Source organism: Astatotilapia calliptera, chromosome 8 (assembly GCF_964374335.1).
Source record: "Astatotilapia calliptera chromosome 8, fAstCal68.1, whole genome shotgun sequence".
Lineage (NCBI taxonomy): Eukaryota > Metazoa > Chordata > Actinopteri > Cichliformes > Cichlidae > Astatotilapia > Astatotilapia calliptera.
Genome location: NC_137429.1, coordinates 23,012,635 through 23,029,429, shown reverse-complemented (window position 1 = coordinate 23,029,429; position 16,795 = coordinate 23,012,635). Strand labels below are relative to the sequence as shown.

Here is a 16,795-nt window from a genome sequence, read left to right as displayed (position 1 = left end):
TCACCTGAGAGAACCATCTGAACTTTGAGGACAGAAAGTTCGTTGACTGTATTATGAAGGCAGGGTTAGGGTTAGTCACTAATAGATGGAGTTAAGGTGCCCTCATTAAAAAAACACTTAACCATGACGTCATGAAAGACAGAGTGTTGGTGATTGCTGATTGGAGGGTGAATGTGTGTAAATCTTAGATAGAAAGCACTTCAACGTAGGAAACAAGAGCTTGTGTAAATGGGTGGATCAGACTGTATAAAACACTTGGAGTGTGCAAGTAGAGTTGAGTTTGCAATATTTAGTATAATAAAGTCATTTAACAGGATCCTATCAGGCTACTCTAACTTAACTGAAGCAACATACGGTAACAAGTTTTAACTCTTTGCTCCTTGAACACCTACTAAGGACCATCCTTGAAGCTCTCCTCTGATCTGAGTGGTGTCTGTCATATTTCAGGCTTGCTTATAGAACAAAATGACTGGCTTTGCATCAGGAATGAGTCAGGATGGTCTCTGTCTTTGTAGGTACCCAAAACCAGGAAACTATTCAAATGGTCATCAAACCACATCTTTATGGATATTTACAGAGTACTGGGGTGGTTGTCAGGGAAAGAGTGAAGACAATTGGCCCCTGATCTACTAAATTAAGGTGCAGAAACTTCTCTAAGCTTGACTATCAAACTGGGCTGCATGCACTTTAAAGATAATTATGGAAGCACCAATAGCTAGGTAAAGACATATGTTCAGATGGCATGAATGCTGGCTTTATTTGGAGCGAATACCTACTGATCTGAGAACTTTTACTTGAACCACCTAATGAATTTTTACTCACAGTCCCACTTCATCTGATGAGCTAAAGGTGACTTCACATACACCTGTCAAACCTCACAAACACAGAACACTGCTAATCAGTGCATGTTCAGCTCCCACTGATTGGCAGAAAAGACATGTGTTTAATGCAGAATAAACTCCTATAGTAAGGGGCCTCTTGGATGGATGGATGGATGGATGGATGGATGGATGGATGGATGGATGGATGGATGGATGGAAAGCTTGGTAGTTGAACTGATGGCCTGCCATAAGTTACAGTTTGATATCATAGGGATGGGTTCTTACAACAAATCATTCAAAACTATTTGAGTAGCACAAAAAATGAAAGCATGGATGTGGAAATCATCATAATAGTGGAATTGTAAAGCGCTTTGAGGTTCTCGAAAAGCGCTATATAAATGCAATCCATTATTATTATTATTATTATAATAGATCGCCTTTAATTTTCCAAGGTCTCCAACCCTATTCCTAACGCTAACCCTAGGTATATCCAACATGTATTCTCTCTTTTTATTACATTGTTAGACACTTATATGTCATTTTAATTGGTGCGTATTAAAATAAATAAGTGGAAAACATGATTTATGCAAGCAGAAATCCTTAAAATATTTTACTGCAGATCAGTTGGACATTTAGCCTCAGCAAACCAGGTACTGAAGTATCCAAGCATCCAAATAAGAGTCCATTGAGTCTCTGCGTGACTTCTTATTGCTGTGTACTATGAAAAAAAAAACCCAGAATGAAATTGAATCAGAGGAAAGGCTGAATGAGAAACTGATGATTCTCTCTTCCAGAAATTGTCACAGCACCTGCAAACAACACAATAGAGTGGAGAATGTTGTTAAATATCCCTATTGTGTGCCAAGTTTGTGAGCGCACACGTGTGCGTTCTGCACTTTGCAGAGTGCTTACCTTTACAGGGCAGGGCGATGCTAAGTGTTCCAGTCAAATGGATCCAGTATACAGGATGTGGAAACACTGACATGTGTTTCCACATCCAAAAAGCATCCGTTCACGCGAATACGTACTGACACATTCGGAGGCGAACGCATTACACTTGAAAGTCAATGCAGCTAAAAGTATTGCTCGGGTCCAGCATATTCAGAAAGATATTAAAGCATAATGAGAGCTCAAAGACTAATGCAGTTTGCTCATTTCCTTCAACGTTTTGTGCTTTAGAACATTCAGGTCATGTTCACGATCGCGCTACTTAGTCGTCATTTGGTTCTTCGCCTGTGGTTTCTAAATGTCTTCCTTTGTCCCTGCATTGTCTTTGCTCCACTCTCCGTTTGTCTTTGCATTCTAAGTCTGTTTTTAATTACTTTCTCTTTTATGTTGCTTCACATTGCTTTAATTTGTCTCTTCCAGCCTTTAGATTGTGTCCTCCGCACTGGTTTCAGCGTTGTGTTGCCTTCAGCACTAAGTTTCAAAGGTTCAGACAATAATATAATGAATTTACGTTGAATAGACGTGTTGTATATACATTCTTAGGTAGATGGCCATTTTACTCTGTCCACCACTTTGGTCCAGGATGGTTTTTGAATTTGGCTCGATGGACTGTGAATGTCTGAATGGACAATTCTCCCTACAAGTAGCACCATTAGTACAATTTTTGAATTGTACAGTATTTTTGTGCACCTGTGAAACTAGTGACATTAGTTTGTGTTTAGTTCCTTGGAATGATAAAGGCAGTAAGACAAACACAGTGCTGGAGGGTAAAGGAAGTGTGGGGAAATGAGTGGGTATAAAGAGAATCAGACTAGGGTGATGAAAACAAATGAGACCAAGTCATGACTCACAGCTGCAAAACGTGTATTATATATTTTGACAATTTTTTTGATGCAAATTAAATTGCACAACAATGTAAAATGAAAATGATGACCAGTTTATGAAAGACCGGGGTGGCTGGGCCGTTGCGATAAGATATAAGCAGTAGGGGTGCAACGATACTCGTATCGATATTGAACCGTTCTATACAGTGCTTTCGGTTTGGTACGCATATGTATCGAACAATACAATTTTTTTTATTTATTTTATCAACTTTTCTTCTGACGATGCTGTCTGTGTTGAGCACTCAGTGGATCTGCGTTCGACTACTCTGCTTAGGCTGCACTGTCGAGCGCAGATCCACTGAGCACAGCGCAAGCTAGCAAGACAGACGCTAAGCTCGTTGCAACATGGCAACTACCTCAACGCTACCCGAAACTGAACCTCCCCCACCCTCATTCAGATCTGGCGTTTGAAACTATCTTGGTCTTCATGTGAAGCATGACCCTGATGGTAAGTGCGTCATGGACAAAAGTAAAACAGTATGTCGGATGTGCCACGCAATGCTCAATTGGTGGGAGCTAGTGTGTTAGCGCAGTTAGCTCGTTAAGGTGTTGGCCGTCCAGCCCCACGCACGGGGCGATCCACGGTAACTCATTAACGGAGATTTGCCGCGTTGTGGCGTTAATGTCATTTCAACGAGATTAACCTGAAAGCACTAGTGGGAACACAACGAATATGACTGCACATTTACGCCGACATCGTCCTAGTGCAAAGACAAGTGGAAGCAGACAAAAACAACAAGCACGCATGCTACAAACTTTACCTGAGTCATTTAGACAGCTGTTAGCACATGATTCTCCTTATGGGGACCTGATATGTTTAATATGCTGCTGAGAATATAGCCCAGAAGAAGCAGAAATTAGGGTACCTCGAGGGGTCACAGCAATCAGTGTGTGAACAGTGAACATTAACAGGCTTGGATACTGGTCTATAAACAATTTCAACACACAGTACATAACACACAATTGGGAAATGTTACCACCTCCTCAATCTGGCATTAAAAACCTAATGTGAGTTGTTTAACCATCAGTATTTTCTTAGGGTATTTAAGTATTTTACATGCTGTTAAAGGACATTTATGCATCACTATTTCAAAGTAAAATATTAAAAGAAAATAGCTGAGGACCATTTGTAAATTTTTACTCTCACAGTGAGCTTACTGGGAACGGACTAATTAAATATTTCCCATCTCAAAGATACTAAACGCATTGTTCAAATTACGCCTTAGATTCCATTATAGTGCCCGGTCTTTTTCTTTATTTCTTTTGTTCTTTTTTCCGAGGGAGATACTGATTACATTTGGGAACAGTCTGCAGATATTGAGAAAAACACAGCCTCTTTGATGAATATTCATTAATCAAAGGGCCTGGGTTCATCAAGATGTAGCGAACAGGAAAGGTCATTTTTATTGCACTGGAATTTGTCTTCATTGAGTGTCTCTGTGGAACAAGTGAAAAGACCATTGCAAACAATCTGTCTATACTTTAATAATTTAAATGAAGTTAGAAGTACACTGAAAATAGCAGATAATATTATTCTGGACCACCCATCATTTAAGCATGCCTTTATTCAGCCCAGAAAAGACCAAATTTAATTGATTCTTTGTGTCAGTATACTAGGAATGGCATATATAACACCAACTGCATGGGCTTTTCTACTTGTGTGTAACCGCAATAAATCTGTAAAAAGATGAACGGATGCCGAATGGATGGATTTGCATCTGACCCACATCCATATGATTAGAATAACAACGAGGACCGTGGTAAAACGCAGACTTAGGTAAATGTGAGCTATGAGAAGACATTTTAGGTTGAGGCCAAAAAGGAATGAATGTTCAATCTATAACAATAAAGCTTGCGGTGATGCTAACATGATGATTATTTAGCGTGTTCAATAAGCCGCTAGTAGTGTTGCACTTAGCTGTAGAAAGTGCTTAAGAGAACTGATGCTGTCTGTTGTAATGCCATTAAGCTGTTGCTCTGGTACTACAGTGCATGACTCCACGATCAATTAAACAAGATCAATTTAAAAAAACAAGGTGAGGTGAAGGAGAGTCCATCTGTTAATTGTCTTAATCCATTTGCAAACTGCCAGCAGGGCTGCTTATATCAAAGCACACACGATGAGTAATGGCAGCTCCGTGTTATTTTCAGAGTCTAGACCAATTAGCGAGAGCTTATGTGCTTGTTGCTCTATGGACTTGGCTGAGGGATGTACAATCTATATGTTTTCATCACAAATAAAATATATTGATTAGTACAGCAGCAGTGAATGAAGTTATTCAATAATTTGGAACAATCAGTAATACAGCAATTAATCAGATTGGCAAGGCGTTCAGTGACGAATGCAACCCTCACCTCCCAGAATTCTCTGCAGTGCTCTGCTTTAGTCTTCCCACTTCATGTCATCCTTTATCTACCAATTAAGTCATATATATCTTGATCAACAATGTTGGAAGTAAATCTCTATAAAGTAATTACATTTTTCTTTAACAGCACATATAGAGTCATTTTCAGTAATCACACTGCAGTTTAATCACACAGTGGCAAAGATTTGTTACTTGGTATCTGACTTCAGGAGGAGTCCACAACCTTTTACACACGGTGTAATTTTATTTCACAAAAGGACAAGAAAGAGCAGTGTGCCTTGAAACAACTGCTGATAACCTGACATGGACTCTTTGCACTAAGCCAGTACACAGTGAAGCTGAAGTGTATGCTGACCCTGGCCAAGCAGTCAGAGCCTGACAAACAGGTAACAAAAGCAGTGATGAGCAGTCAGGCTCGTTTCATGTGTACCCTGTTTGCACCTGTTTCTACAATGGAATTGCTTTGGCAATCTCTGTGAAGTGATCTTTGGGCTGCTTTTCAACTTTGCACTCAGCTTTGTGTTAATACTAAAACACCAGGAAAAGGTCTTGTGTGTGTCCATATTAGGATCAAGATTTATGTTATTGCATGGCCTAAAGTTTACTTTGTTAAATGGTAAATATGTGACAATCCATCTCAAGGCCGTGTTAAAGTAACAACACAAAAATAATGTAAAGTATTGTGTAATGCATACTGTGTAAAGTCAAGGCCTTTACACACCAGACACCTAAAATCTGTGCAGTTTTTTTCCTGCCTGTCCTCCCTTAGACATTGTCATACTGTACCACATATAATGTAAAATCTAAACTAACACAGACAGGACTTAAAAAATATTATTAAATATGTGTTAAAAAGAGAGTGAGAATGAGAGTCCCCTCATTCTTACTGCCGCTGTTCACGCCGACCATGTAATCTCGCAGAATGTATTTGCACCACTGCATTTGGCACAAGCGGTCAGAGCTCAGAACTTGCAGGTAACACTGGTAAAATAACATTATTTTACCTCAGACACACAGCAAGATGCTGCTCCAGGTCAATCGGCTCTCTGGAATTATTTCTCCCTCCTCACATGTGTTCCCAACACTGCCAGCAAGACCTGGGTCAAACCATGAAATTCCCCCTCTCTCTTCTCATGAAAAATTGGATGGACCCAGATTCTCAGTTTCTTAATTTTCTTTCTTTGAAACATCAGGAGCAAAACCGACAAAAAACCCCATCAGGAGCAGCTCATCATCGCTTGATGTCAACTTTGTTTTCACACCGTTTATTTTTAGGCCTTAACAATAAAAAGAATCAGTCCCATGAATGATGAGTGATTATAGTCCATGATTAATTTTGGTAAGCACCTCATAGTATAACAGTCATGTTGACTTGTTGACTACAGTAGTGTAAGAGTTAATATTGTTGCCTCACAGGAGTAAACTGGGGTCTCTCTGCATAGAGCTTCCAGGTTCGTGTGCCTGTGCAGGTTCCCCACCCCACACCTGAAGTTAAATGAGGGATTATGAAAATGGGTGAATAATCTACATAAACCTCCTTATCACACAACTCATTAGCTGCACGTGTGTTCATTATCTGTCTCCAAACAAGGATGCTTCAGTAGTGACTGACTTATGTGGCAAACTTGTTTTATCTATGAGAGTACGTGCTGAGGAGCACAAATGTAAAATTACTATTGAAGAGTCTGCAACACATTTTGTGGTTATTTAATGGGTTTTTTTTGTCTTTTGCTTAAAAAAAACACTTTCTGATCACATTTCCGTAACTACCTTTAATGATGTTCTTCTGGCAATCCTCCTCTACTGATGAGCTCCACATCTGGATTCAGATGTGCATTCTCTGCAGCATCCTTGATTTGTGGTCAGACTTTCGGGAAATTTTCTGCCTGCAAAAGGCCTGTGAAGACTCTAGCATAATTTCTCTGACCTTTTTGATTAAACTCAGATAAATGTGCACTTACTTTTGAATAAGATGATTATTATGATTATAACACCTTATGCTTTCCAATGCTGAGATTGAAATCCATCAAGTAAAGCTGCAAAGACGATAACAACAGAGCAGATTATGAAGATTGATTTTTGTTTTTAAAAGGGAGCTGGGGTTAAGCTAACTATTTAAAAGTTGTTCCCTTAGCAATAGTCATATACTGTTGTAAAAAAAAAAAAAAGAAGAAGAAGAAGTAATGCAGAGGGCTCTACTCATAAATTATGTTTGTGTCTGGCAACACCCCATTGTGCCCAAAGTAATTTGGCCCAAAGCAGAGCAGGAAGTGAGATCTGCTTTGCATTCTCATACCTTAGGCTTCCTCCCAATACACTTGCACAAATCCCTATCCTACTCAGCATGCACACAAGTGCTTTCTTTTGGTGTTTAAATATTAACACAAAGCTAAGAGCAAAGCGGAAAACCAGCCCATAGATCACTTCATCGAAAATGTGGCCACAGCAGTTCTTCTGTTGGCGTGAGTACAGGTACAAATGGAGGCTCCAGTGTTATAAGCATGACTACTCATCTCTGCTTTCATTACCTACTGGTAACAACTCTTTGATTGCTTGGGTTGACTTGGTTCAGGAGTGGCTATGGGGAAAAAAAGATTTCTCATTTGGAGGTTTTGGCTCGTGTATCTCACATCCTCGCTGCAGAAGCAGTGATGTGAGTAAGGCTACGTCTACACTGATAAATTTGAAAACAGCGTTTTCGTCTAAAAACGCTCCGCGACCGTTTTCAGTTGTTTCATCCACACTGAAAATGTCCCTGTACTGCGCATGCATCAAATGTAAGACCATTCAACCTGCATCATTTTCGTCTGCCATTTATTTACTTTCCGGCTCTTTGAAACGGCGTGGCAAAATGTCAAGTGCCGAGTTTTATCTGGAGCTATCTGGAGCATGTCCAAACTGATATTAATCTGTAATAGGGCTGACAAAATTAGGAGCAAACAAAAAAACTGCTGTACAATGCCGCCCGCCGTCTTAGTTTTAGTCATATATGACTAAAATGTGTCATCGTTTTCGAAAATCTCAGTTTTCGCAGTCCACACTGTGACGCGAGAGAAAAAGATGCGTGCGGAGATGGCCTGAGGGACATTGTAGCGTGAATAGTCCCTGTTGGATGGATGGAGGGGTGGATGGATGGGTTGGTCAAACATTGGAAGTTAATGCAAGATAATGCTGTTTATTTCCATAGTCCAAGTTACTTGACAATGTCTGTTGTACGCCTTTATTGGTGTTTACGATTGTGACCATGGCAATGAAGAGCCTGTATTTGTAACTGCAAACCTAACTAAGTTGTTTTGTGCCTATAGGCAAGATTCTGATTCTCCACTACCAATTATAACCCATAGGAACAAATCTTGGAAACGTAGTACCCTCATGGACTTTCAAACAATTCTGCAGGAATGATAAGGATGGACACATTTTGTCTGTGAAAAGCTGTAGCTTCAGCTCCATATTCCAGAGGCGCAGTTCATTTAAAGAGATTATACATAGTGCACGGTGATAAACTTTCTTTTGGAACAAAAACCAAACACCCCAGGGATGATAGCACTGAAACTGTAGACACCGTTTACTGCTAACCTGATCCTGCCAGGCAATCCTGTTTACTGTGCACTCTAAATCACACTGTAATGATTTCTTTGAGCTCAAGATGTCTGTTTAAGCAACTTGAAAAAAGAGAGAGAAAAAAGCTGTGACTACCTTCGTAAACGCACGCTGGAGCTGATAACAGCTTCTTTGCTATTTTTACCTCCATGTTGCTTCCAAAGAGGACACACTGTGCAAGTAGGGAGAAGTGTTTGTGTGTGTACATGTAGGGAGAAGTGTTTGTGTGTGTACATGTAGGGAGAAGTGTTTGTGTGTGTACATGTACAAGTTTTTTTTTAGAGGATTTACAACCACAGTAATTATAGCCATGCTCTGTCCTGTGTGTCCCTGACAGATATGACTGAGCGCTGTGAGGGGACATAAAAAGAAGAAGCAATTGGAGACACAGATGGGAGCAGAGCCCGAACTCCACTTCACTCCATTCGACCACAAGTGAGACTGAGGACAGAGAAGATGTCTTGAGTATTTTGTTTTTTAACATGTGCGGACACAATTATGTTAAATGAACACCTGGAGGAACCAGTGCTGTTGGACACAATGTACAAAACAGAACCCCCTCCTCACCACCCTCGCATGCATATTCATCACTTGCAGAACTTCCTGTTGCACAGAGAGAGATCAACGTCTCAAAAACACAGACTCGTCATATTTTTTCGGGTTTTCTCCCATGCTTGCTTTCTGTGCTTGCACTGGGTCAGCCTGCATGCTGGCCCAGGTCAAGCTGTTATTTCCTGGTGACTGAGAGAGGTGTACAGTACATGCTGCCGACGCACAAGTGGGAGGAAAAACAGGAATCGAGGGTTTGATTTTGAATAACACATAAAAAACAAAAACAAAAAACAATGTACTTACGTTGGTCAAGTGGCAAAATATTACACAATGTCTTTAGCTGGTCCTTGCGACCCCTTCTTGGAGGGCACTGTAAATGTTTTGTTCTTCAAAACAGCAGGTAGAAAAAGATACCGACTACAAATGAAGACAAATTGTAAATGCTAAAACATGAATGCTGTTATGAACTTCTAAACTCCCACTCTCTTGATTTCCTGTTTTATAAAGAGCGCTCATGAGATACTCCAAAATTAATGGAGCCCTAAGGAGGTGTAATCCAAATATGTACATTGTGTGGTGATTTTCTGCAACCACCGTAAAGAGCTGCTTTTCATTACTGATGTGCTCATCTGCTCTGGTTTGTATGGAAGCTTGTTTCCGCCACTGAAAATGTTTTTTTTAGCCATCCATAACTCATGTATCTCAAAGTTTTGAGTTAATCAGCTAAAACGTTTAAGAAAATAACTCGGCTAATCAGGAAGCGCTGTAGTCAACATGACTGTTATACTATGAGGTGCTTACCAAAATTAACCATCATTTCGATGTTATCCTGAAGCAGAACATGGAAGGCATTAGCTACCAGTGCTATAGCTAAGCTAGCAATGCTACAACTACGCTAGCAGCATTCGGCTGAGTTACCAGCGCTACTGCTGCTTGTCATAAATGTTCAAATGTTCAAGCATCGGGTTAGCTTAGTGGGATGAGCAGGTGACAATATGCTATATGGCCAGGGAGAGCAGTAGACCCTGGTTTGATTCTAATCCGTGGGCCTTGCTGCATGTCTTCCCCTCTCTCCCCAGTTTTCTGTCTCTTTACACTGTTACTATTGAATAAAGGCTAAAATGGCCCAGTAAAATAAATAAATGTTCAAACTGCTGAGTACTCTCAGCATGGCTTTACAAATGATGAAATGTGCAATTAGCTGACTCACAGGCATTAGCATAAAAGTAGCTTGTTCATGTTTACTACATTTCGGTAGCACATTGATGATATCACTACCTGATTTTCAGTACGCATTTGTCTATGCCATCTGCTTCTGGGTAAGCAGCTTCCTGATTTGCAGAGTTAAGTCAAAATTCCAACAAAATAACTCAAAATTTCAAGTCATGCTTGTCCTCTTTTCTCCTCTCTTGAATTCCTACCAACCAATAACATCAAATAGCAAAATACTGGCATCTTTTAGAAAAACAGCTTTCATGTAAGTAAAACTAATGGGTATTTGTAGTGTTTTATTTCAGTGCAGACACATTATTGATTGTGTATTTGTGAAAATAAAAATAAAATATGTGCTTTTGTTGTCTAGAAGCAGGTGTAAATAACTATTTTAGCCATTTAGCTTCATCCAGTCTTGTTGAGGCTTTTTTATGTGAGCAACCCTGCTGCACCCTCTGGTTGCATTACGGCCAATTTCTGTACAAATGGATGGGAAATTGAATGGCTGTTGTAGATTGGCTGCTAGGTGCAATTTTTTTTGCGCTCTAAATGTAAAGCCATCTTAAATAGAAGCCTTTTCAAAACGACAGGAAAAAGGAGAAATTTCAACTCTTCCTGCCATGCCCAAAAATAAAAATCAATAATCCATCTTATATTCTTTTCCCCTTTTTTAAGTCATAAAGATATTGTTAGCCAAAAAATCCAGCTCCAGACTGGTCTTAACCTGGATTCAAAACATGTTTTTTTTCTACAGAGCCAAGTTTGATGTCAGATATCCCAAACAGCACTCTCTGAAACACATGGCTCTGGCTGTGAGCACAGAAGCTACAGAAACTAGAGATGGACCGATCCGATATTACGTATCGGTATCGGTCCGATACTGACCTAAATTACTGGATCGGATATCGGAGAAAAATAAAAAATGTAATCCGATCCATTAAATATCACGAAAGCACCTCACAAAACTTGCAACACACCGTAACTCACCTCAGGTTAGCACGTCGGAGCAGTATGCATCACGTGATAGAGCGGCTGTGGCATGCGGGACCTGTCAGTGGTCTGGATAGCATGTGGAGCTTCGCTAGCAACCCGGCATTTCATCTCCGACAAAGTTATCCCGAGAGAAGTAAAGCAAGTGTGTAAGTCCATCTCTGAATGTTTGTAAAGCATTCCTGCGTTAATCTTAACAAGCGACTGCCTCTTCTTGCTGCTACTTCAATCATGAAACTGCTTAACGATCAGCTGATCGGCTTTTCTGTCGCGAGTCCGTGTCTCTAGTTTGCTTTTGGCCCACTTTGCACCAGAAAGAGGAAACCAGCGGCTGAACAACAGCAGCACGTTTAAGCTTGATCAGCTATTGTTAGAATGTATTTAATATTACTTTCTACTCGAGGATCTTTTTCTACGTAGCTGACGGCTGGTAACTGTGCAGGGGCGGATCTAGCAAAGTTTAGCCAGGGGGGCCGATAGGGCATTAACAGGGAAAAGGGGGCACAAAAAAAAATCTTTCATGCAAATTCAGTTTTCATGTTCTGCAATCCGGTGGTCCATGGCGAGATTAAAGCGGTGACATGATTCAGCCCGCTCAGTGAAAATCCTTTTTTCCATCTCATCCCTGTGATGCAGCGTCTAGCTAGCGGTACAGAAGTTTTTCAAATTTCAAATTCAGTGTTTCACACAGAGCAACATGTAGCTTATGATACGCAACCACTTTATTTGGAGCTTGGCACAAAATTTAACAGCAAGTTAAGGGAACAGTTGCCGTTTTATCCAGGGAAGAAAAACAAATGTTAATGTGTAATCATTTCTTCTCAAAAAGATGTGAAAAAAATAAAACAGGAGATTTCTAATGTAATCTTTAAATTTAAAGCTTAAATCTAATGTCCTTTAAGTTTTTATTAATCAGATATACGATCTGTACTGCTGAAGCGATCTGGATATTTCATATTGCACGCTACACCTGAGCTAAGAGTTCTTCCTCCTGCCAAATTCCGTATTAATACCTGGTGTTTTCCTCTGCAAAAAGCTTTCAGAGTCATGGGTTTGTTCCCCCACTGCATCTCTTGGATTGCCATGAACTGATGAACAAATATAGCCTATTAGCTTTGTCTTTAACGGGATTGAATCTAAATTAGCGCTATGGCTTGCAATATCCTGTATTTTCTTGCATAGAAAAAGTGTGAAGAAGAGTCCAAAACAAAGAATGAATAGGTCTCAAATGTCTTTATAGCTATGTGTAGCTTTAGCTTGATTCACAAACTGCTAAAAACACATCAATATGGTTAGAGCACGGCATGATAGCACTGTGTTGTTGTTTTGCCTAGACTGTCATAATAATGTTGGTACACGATCAACACTACACTGACCAACAACCTTGTCTTAGCATTCACTTAGCATTAGCCAAGCTGTTAAAACTATTGCAAGCCAACAATATCACGTACAAATTAATAAATAAAACATTTCCTTCCATCACCCCTAAGCAGTCATGACAGATGGCCGTCCCTCCCTGAGCCTGGTTCGGGCGGAGGTTTCTTCCTGTTAAAAGGGAGTTTTTCTTTCCCACTGTCACCAAAGTGTTTGCACATGGAGGGGTGGGGTCATCTGATTGTTGGGATTCTCTCTATTTTTGCTGTTTTATATAAACAAAGACGTTTAATTTCTTTTTTCTCCACATTCCACCCATATGGAAAAGATATATATAAATCTTATAAAGTTTGTATTTGTCTTGTGTAAAACTTGTATGAAAAGCATACAAGAGTGAAAACAGATATAAGATCCCTTGAAAAATTATATAAATGAAACTTGTATGTTTTGGATACTTACTAAAACAATATATGAAAGTAATGAGAAAGTGGCCACTTTCATGAGTAAATCATATAAGCCTTATATGATTCACTATATGAAGTAGGCCACATCTTATGCAAGTCTTTTATGAGTTTTTTCTATTTCTTTTCCATATGGGCAAAGCTATGACGTCACAACAACTGGTCAGTTGCAATGTTCGTCCTGGACCAATACTATTAACAACACCATTCTTGATTGGCCGGCTGCTCCTGGGAAGGTTCACTACTGTTCCATGTTTTCACCATTTGTGAATAATGGCTCTGACTGTGGTTTGCTGGAGTCCCACAGCTTTAGAAATGGTTTTATAACCTTTCCCAGAGTTAAAGATCTTAATGACTTTGTTTGTTATTTGTTCCTGAGTTTCCTTGAATCGTTGCATGATGTCTGGCTTTTGAGGATTTTTTGGTCTACTCCACTTTGTCAGGCAGGTCATATTTAAGTGAAACTAAACTCAGCTTTCCAAAAATGTGAGACACTACAGCTAATTTATGTTAAAACGAGGGGGTGGGGCACTTTTTCATACCGCTGTTGCTCTGTCAGAAAGCCAGAGCTGAAAATAGTACGCAAGAAATGTACTACTTACTACACAATAAACTAACATAAGAAGCTCTTCAAATTATTACAGCTTAAAACAAAATTTAGCTTGATATATTTATTTCTTCAGTATGATCAAATGGACACGCAAAACAGAATATGGGATGAACTGACACAATGTAGCTTTTCTTCTTTGCTGGAGAATTGAAAATATCGTCAGTCATGTGCTTTGAGGATTTTTTAAAGCCATCGTGTATGTTCTCAAAATTTCCCCTTATTAATATTGCATACAAGTTTCTTTTTGTTTATGTATAGTTTGAATCCTTTGCATGTCAGCGTTCCTTTTTAATGCTTCTTTGCAGTCTTATCGGTTTCTACAGTATCCCACTGAAAAAGCGAAAGGCGCCTTTTGTGTGTGTTCTTTCAGGTCTGCGATACTCCCCTGAGGCCAGCATTGTCATTCTGGGCCAGTTTAATCATCGTATGGCTTCGATTCAGATAAAGGAAAAGATAGAAAGAGAGCTAACAGAGTTACTGGTTGGAGCCACCATGTTACATCTCTATTGATTCTATTCCCCGTGCAGCAAGAGACGAGCTGGGCTGTTGCATTTTTTAACAAATCTATCCTCTGAAGAAATCCTGTTGGATTTTGGGAGGTTTTCTATGCTGGGCTTAATGCAAAAAGAGTAAAGCCAGATTTCATGCCTTGAGACTGAGTCTGCCATGTCATAAATAAACCTATTTTCTGGCTGCAGATGGAACTGCCTGCAAGCCAAAGACCATGACAAGGTTTGGTTTCTTTCATACTCTTTGAGTGAACAGCAAGTCCCATACAAGAGAGGGAGGTTATGATTTTTAGTCTGTACAATAGCACTGAGCCTCATTCCCACATAACCATAACTGTTTAAATTTGTTTATACACACATAAAGAAGGAGAAATTCTACTATTCTTCAATTGTTATTTATGGCAAGGCCAGGAGGTTCTTTTAATGACAAGAACATTTGAACTGTAATCATCAACCAATCATACCGTTTGAATTGCCCATCCCTTATCTACAGTTTCATCTATAAAACATAGAGGTCAGTGGGCCCTAAATAGTCAGAAAGCAAACTCCATCACCTTCAAAAATCAGCATCAGTTGACAGAACTGCTTCGCATGCCGATGTTTGTATTTGGTTTTGTTTTTGAGAGTTTACGAAAGACTGAAAAAATTTAACTTCATGATTTCATCAGAGTTTTATTGGCTTGGGGCAGGATACTTCACATTTTTCAAGGATTACAAGCAAAGGCTGCAGAGTTTCAAAGACTGTTCATTTGCCTTGCAGGAACAAACAAATTGGAATTGGTGACCAGCATGTTTGGAATGCTCCCACACTCAGACTAAAGGATATTGGGACCTCTACTGCTCCACTGATTTTTCAATTGTTAATCCAGCTCTCATGAGTTTACCTGGAATTGTAGCAGCCCTTTAATATTCACATAGGATTGAATTATGTAGATTAATGTGACAGGAAATTGTCAATAAGGGACCAAAAGCCCTTATGTAATTAGAATGTTAGCAAATCTTCTCAGGTATGCTTAAGTGAAACTACCATGGGGAATCAATTCCTTAATAACTGCCCACTATGAATAAGATATTCAGATATTTAAGACTGTGTCAGAAAAGTGTCAGGATGCAATCTTTAATCTGAAAGAAATAAACCCATAAAAAATAATAATAACATACAAACATCCAGTGCTGCATTAGCACACTGTAGGTGCTACACTGCTATAACTTTCTGGATGGAGTCTGTGCTTTTTGTACCAGCAGCATGTTATGTTGACATAAATACATTTATAACAGTGAATATATTTCATGTCAAGAAGATAAGCCAAGATGGGATCAAGCCTTTCCACAATACAAAGGCTAAGGACTCAAAACAAAAAGGGTTAGCACAAGTTTGCAGTTAGCTAGCTGCACTTTAAGTTTAAACCCGTTTAATATAAACTGTGGTTACATTAGGCTAGACTTAAATCCAGTCCAGCTCAAGACTACAAATATTTGCCATCCTAATCTAAGTTTTTCTTTTCTTTTTTTTAAATGCACAAGCAAAGGGTATTTGTACAGCTAATATATCCAAAATCAAAGGTTGGACCTTTTAGCTGCCTGTTCTCTCTTTTACTCACACCTGTTATTAATGCTTTGGGAAATATGAATCAAATGTTTCAAAGGGAAAACTTTTTTATGCATGCTGATGTGGCCATAAATGGGATTTTCATTGTGGGTGGATATTCTTTAGTAAACTGTATGAATCTCCACCTGCTTAATTAGAGAGTGTTGTAAAAAAAAAAAAAAAAAAAAAAAAAAGAATCACGACACGGCCAGTCAAGGGTTTGTGTGCAGTTCAGCAGATGGTGTATTTATATTTAATCGCATTGTTCCTGTGGGTATAATGACACCTGGAGCGGCCTTACTGTGTAAAACAGATGTTGTCTGTTAACTGCTTTCCAGTGATGACAGTGAGTGATATAAATTATGTACATTGTTATTAAAAATATGTTTGACCTGCCTATTACCGTCTTTATTTTTTTAATAGAATATATTGTAAAATCAAATGCAGGAGTTAATGGATTTTAACCCCACTTACTATTTTATCATGTTATACATGTTTTTTTTTCCTGTTGAGCATGAGACAAATGAAGCCATCACAAGCATTTGTGACCGTTTATTACATGCATGCTAGCTAACAATACACGCACTGATATTCATCTAAATCCATTTAAGCTAAACATGAATTTTTCCCACAGCTAACTAAGTCCATCTGGTGCTGACATCATCGGTGTAACTTTGTGCTGAACATTGGGGGGGTCAAGATCTCTGTCTAAATAAATAAATAAATCTGGGTAAATTCCCAGATGATTAAACATTGCAACTATTTTGCTGGTAATACCTGAAATGAGTAAAGAAAATCAACAGCCTATTTATGCAAGATAATTCATAATTTTATTGGGGGGGTTATATTGCTTGGGTCTGATTATTGGGGGGTCATAACC

The 16,795-nt window shown here is 39.2% G+C and overlaps 1 protein-coding gene across 1 annotated transcript in view; it reads left to right on the top strand.

Annotated features, from left to right (window-relative positions):
• uts2r (urotensin 2 receptor) overlaps positions 1–16,314 on the top strand; it is a 71,376-nt gene extending 55,062 nt beyond the window's left edge. Inside the window, exon 4 of the mRNA XM_026177271.2 lies at positions 8,957–16,314. The gene's annotated coding sequence lies outside the window, so the exon portion shown is untranslated. The remainder of the gene's footprint in view (positions 1–8,956) is intronic.
• The last annotated feature ends 481 nt before the right edge of the window (positions 16,315–16,795 follow it).